This window comes from Echinops telfairi, unplaced genomic scaffold (assembly GCF_000313985.2).
Source record: "Echinops telfairi isolate 266 unplaced genomic scaffold, ASM31398v2 ScPeMD7_1713;HRSCAF=2227, whole genome shotgun sequence".
Taxonomy (NCBI): Eukaryota; Metazoa; Chordata; class Mammalia; order Afrosoricida; family Tenrecidae; genus Echinops; species Echinops telfairi.
The window spans coordinates 361,850-367,609 of NW_022105611.1; positions in this window are offsets into that span (position 1 = coordinate 361,850).

Below are 5,760 nucleotides of genomic sequence, written 5' to 3' on the forward strand. Positions count from 1 at the left end.
AGAAACCAGACACAATAGGCCATACATAGTGTGAGTCCACTTATATGAAATATCTAGATAAGCAAATCTGCAGAGACAAACCTGGTGGCGTAGTGGGTTATGCGTTGGGCCGCTAACATCAAGGTCAGCAATCTGAAATCACCAGCCACTCTCAGGAGAAAGAGGAGGTTTTCTACTTCTGCAAAGATTTACATTCTCAGAAACCCACAGGAGTGGTTCTACACTGTCCTGTAGGGTCGCTAGGAGTCAGAAGTAACTCAATGGCCAGGAGTTTTGTTTTGCGAGAAAGACAGAAAGCATATTGGCAATTTCCAGGTAGCTGGGGGCATGGGTTCCTAGTGGATACAGGGTTTCAGGCTGAGGTGATAAAAATAGTTCTGGAAGTAGATAATAGTGACAGTTGCATAGCATTGCGGATGTTCTTAATGGCATTGTGTTAATTATGCACTTTAAAACCACTTGCTGTCAACTTGATGCCAACTCCTGGCCAGCTCATAAGGCTGCTCAGCCTCCCAGTCTTGTTCTTTGCCCACCTCTTCATTACCCTCTTTCTTGTCAACAGTTTACTCACTCTTTAAATTACCGCAGGAGCCTCTGGGAGACTGTCAGATAAGCATTGGCTGTCCAAACCCATCAGGCACTGTGCTGGAGAAAGGGGCGGTCGGCTGCTCCCAGGCTATACTTCTCAGCAACCCTGTGGAGGGTCGCAGTAGGGTTGGTTTGGGGTTTCAAATAACCTGGAACGATTGTTGACTGAGAAATCTCAAAGACAGATTCCGCTAATGTTTCTGATGAAAACCAAGCGTCCTTCCTGGCAGGCAGGGCAGCCATACTGGTGATGGCTGCTCCTTGTCCAGGCTTCTTCTCATGGACCTCTACTCCAGCCTCAGGGTCGGATCTGGCTTCCTCGGCACTGGCTGTACAATCCTCGGCACGGGTCTTTGTTCCCATTGTCTTCTCCTCCAGTAATATCTCTGATAGCGGTGCCTTTCCGGATAAGATTCAACTCATCCTGTAGGACTCAGATGGTCCCCAGTTGCACCCACACAGTGTAATTCTTGTTCTTGGGAAACACTGCATTTCTTTGAAGCCACATCATACATTAGCTCCCTCGTCCCACAAATGTGCTCATTTTCCTGATGGCTAGTGATTCTGCCTTAGTAGAATGTGTGACCTTGAGGCACCCACCAGCTGATTCACAAGGGGATAGCCCAGGATGGGTAGTTGAGGAAGGATCCCTGCTATGCCCTCCAAACTTATTCCTCCAGGATCACCTTCTCTTGAGGGATGTTATTCACTGCTGCTTCCACTGCCGTCAGGAGCCCTGCTGGCACAGCGCTTGTGGGTTGGACTGCAAGGCTCAAGATCAGCAGTTAGAAACCACTAGCCCCTGGGGGGAGAAAGACCAGGCTTTCTACTCCTGTAAGGAATTATGGTCTTGAAAACTCACAGGGGGCAGTTCAATGCTGTCCTACAGGTTCATTGAGAGGCAGAATGAATTCGATGGAAGGGAGTTTGGTGTTGGCTTTGGGTTCATCACGGAGATTACCTTAGGTAGCCTGACAGTGCAGTGCTTCATGTGCTAGGCCACCAGGTGAAGGGGTCCTTTCATATCCAGGAGGAGCCCCAGGAAAGAAAAGGCCTGGTGACAGGATCCTTAAAAGATGGCAGTCTAGGAAACCCACTGGGGCAGCTTCATTCTACCACAGGGCGTTGTTATGAGTCAGATTTGACTGAAGCACTTAACAGGGGCTTTCCCCTAAAGGTCTTCCAGACCAACTGCTTACATGAAGGCCTTGAACTAATAAAATGAGCCATACATAGACTGCTGGTGGATGTCCTGCATCTGCCCACCCATGTGGAGTCCCTCTAGGTCTGTCCAGATTTTATGGCAAGAGCGCTTTTCTCACCACGCTTTGGAAGGACACGCAGGCTTCATCACGTTCTTAGGAGCCTGAGCTCAGTAGAGCCAGACCCAGAGAAAGGTGACACTCTTGCCTTTTCTATGCCCTTCCTCCTGCTTCTTATGGGGGGTCACCCTCTTGAAGTTGTGTTATATGTGCTTCTGGCGTTCGGTATGTGAAACCGAGGCTTGATGAACCTATAGGGACAGCCAACAGGGGGCCGGTACAGTGGTGGTAGGGGGTAAAAGGGAGATGACGTCAAGGAGTCTGGAAAATGTGTGGTAGCAGTTGTACAATTCTGGTTGGCGTGATTGAAATATGAAATTATATGACTTATGTATTAACTCCACTTAAATTTAAAAGACAAAACAAACAAAATCCTTATGAGAGTGGATAGCTTCATCTTTCGTTCTTGGAGCAACTGCTGGCTTTGAACCACTGACCTTGCAGTTAGTGGGTCAAAGTATAGTCCACTATAAGAGACACATGTATGTGTAGCAGAGAGACAAGGAGACACAGTAAATGCATGGAGTGTCGAAACAATGCAAACACACCCTTCACATTTTGTAGTACAAGAGTTGTAACTCTATCCACAAATAGTGCACCTCTTTAAATTTTTTATAAACCATTTTTTGAAGAGCATAAAGACACAAGTTGATTAGTGGTGGCCCATGCTGGGGGAAAGAGGGCTAGCAGAAATAGTAGCCCACACAAGTTATAGCTAATACGAAAGCGCTGGACTTAGTCTTAGTTTCCTAGAGATTCAATAACAGAATCCAGGCTGTACCTGGATTATTAATGAGTGACATTACTAAGTCTGTCTGTCTTAAGTCAAGTTTGTAAGTAAATTGGAACAGTTAAGTCTGGCTCATATCAAATATCAGTTCATCAAATGTTTGTCTTAGTTTATAGTATTTATGAGAAAAGGTAAACAATATTGCTATAAAATCATAGAAACATTTATTAACCAGAAATATCAAAATGCAAAGTTCCTTGGCATATCCTACATATAGGTGGTGCTTCTATCTCTATAATCCATCCCCCACAGGAGTGCTGGTGGGATAGGAATTGCACAAAACCACCAGCCGCTCTGTGGGAGAAGACCAGGGTTTCCACGCCACTGATGAGTTACTGTCTCAGACACCCGAGACCTATGGGGTCGCTCTGAGTGAGAATCGACTTGCTAGCAGTGAGATTTTGCTAATTCATCCCTGAAATAATTCTGTGCTCTTTGAATCACACCCACCAGTGCAACATTTTTGGAATCCCTCTAGGGATTCCAATTGTGTTTCTTTTTCATGTTCTTTGGGGTTTGAAGGAAAATAAGTCTGAAGGGGCGGGGGCAGGACTGTAGGATGGCTGGATGGAATAGGTGACCCAGTGAAATTCTCAGAGAGTAGCACTTGCTGCCCTCAAAGATTAAGCGGGTGATTGTGGTCATTAAAAAGTTCAAGAAGAAAGAAATGTTCTGAAACGGATTATGGTGCAATTTTACAATGCTTGAAGTGACTGAACTATGGAATGTTATGATATCTGTAAGAGCTCCCAATAAAATGATTTTAAAAAATTCTTGGTGTGACTTTCCTGTCTACTTTTTCATCAGTATAGCTTTCTGAATTCCCAAGGAGGACTTTTGATGGATTTCCTCGAGGGACACAGAACCATTCGAGGGGCTTATTAAGAGCCCTGGTGAAGTAGTGATTATGCATTGGGCTGCTGTCTGAAAACTGAACAGATGGAAACCACCAGCCACTCAGTGGCAGAAAGACCTGGCTTTCTCCTCCCACAAAGAGTTACAGCCGCAGAGACTCGCAGGGCCAGTCTACCCTGTCCTTCAGGGGGACTGTGAGTCAGTATTGACTCGATGGCAGTGAGTGTTTATTTTTACTATGAAGAAGTCTTAAGAGAATTGTAACGCTCTTCTAAAAATAAAAATATCACTTCCATGTCGTTTTCCTTTAGGGTTGGTTTTCTTCAGCTTCTAATCTTGACTTAGGTCGTGGGGGAGCACCTGCAGGTCTGCATGAGGATGGGAGGGTTCGGTCCTTTGGGGCGTCAGGTGACCACCGTGCTGTGAACAGCAGAACTCACGCAGTGACGTAGCTTCATTTGCAGCTGGGGAAGCAAGAATGCATCTAAGATACTTCAGAAATGTCTCCAAGGGCGGCAACCTCCACTGCGTGTTCGAATGACGAACTTCTTAAGGACCTTGTCTTTGGGCATGCGGCTGGCGCAGTTTGTACATCGAATAGGCTGCACGTGGCATCAGCCCTTTGGGGCCTGACCGTTATTTCTCCTTTTCTTTGTCATCTTGGAAACGAGGATGTGAGAGGTCCCTATTACTGTCTGTGCTGACCTTTCAGCCTTGAATGTAACTGGCTCAGCATGTCCCCTAGGAAGTCACTGTGTTGACTCAACTTAAAAAGAAAAAAGTGTATTGAGGTATAATTGACATGTCATACAATTCAATAGTTCAGTCATATTTGGGAGAGTTGTGCAGGCATCATCACAATCACCTTGGGAGCAATTCCTTCCTCCTTGTTCCCTTTGGTGTTGACTCCTTACTCCCCTACACTTCCCCTCCTATGCCCCTAGGCCAGCATCAATCCAGTTGCTCTCTTCACAGATCCATCCTCTTGGTTTCCCTCTAAAGAAAAATATACAAAACAAAGACAAAAAATGTAAAAGGATCCAGTAATAATGACCAAATAGAACAAAGAAAATGCCCAATTGAAAAGAAAGCAGAACATATTTTAAAAATCAGAATAACTTCAAAATGTTGGAGACCCACAGGGGTAGTCCTACCTTGGCCTAGAGGATCACTGGGAGTCCGAATTGACTCAATAAAAGTCAATTTGGTTTGTTTTTGTGTGATATTAAGGCTATTCACATTCCTGGACAGTGGTCAATGGGATTCATTATAGACTCAATCCTCCTACAGACCCTGAAAAAGGATTTTGGGTTTCCACCATCATTCATAACTAAACCAAATTTTTAGTATATGTGCTGCCGAAGCAAGCACAACTAAACCAATTTTTTTTTTAAACCAAATTTTTATAAACCAATTTTCTCTATTCAATTAGGATGGAATTTGGGGATGGATTACTTGACAGCCTAAACCAGTGGTTCTCAACCTTCTGAAGGCCTCGGACCTTTAATACAGTTCCTCATGTTGTGGTGACCCCCTAATCATAAAATTATTTTAGTTGCTACTTCGTAACTAATTTTGCTACTGTTATGAATCAGATGAACCCTGTGAAAGGGTCATTCAACCTCCAAAAGGCTGGAGACCCACAGGTTGAGAACCGTTGACCTAAACCATTATGAGTTTTCGCTGCCTCCTCATAAGCCCAGGAATTGGACTAAATTCCCATAATCTTCCACATTATCTTGGCATCCAAGGGAGGAACCAGCTTTCCTCCTCACTGAGCCATTGGTTTGTGGAGTTTTAATAGTTTCCCACTATCTACACAAGCCCCTTTGGCCCTAGTGTCCCTACACCTTGAGGCACAGGAATCTGCGTGAGATTAAGCCTCAACTCATTCCCTGTCACCGTGTCAAGTCCAACTCAGAGGGACCCTATCTGACGGGGAAGAGCTGGCCCTGTGGGTTGCCCAGACCGTAACTATTTACAGGAGTAGAAAGCCTGGTCTTTCTGCTTTGGAGCAGTGAGTGGTTTCCAATTGCTGATCTTGTGACCAAACTGGAACCACTATGCCACCAGGGTTCCTCCAGATGAAGCCTGGGGATGTGTGTACATGATCCCTGTCATTCCCTATTACCTCATTCCCACCAACCTTACTCATGTTTTCATTTATATTACCTCTTAAGTGTGTTCGCTCAGAACTAGAAGCAC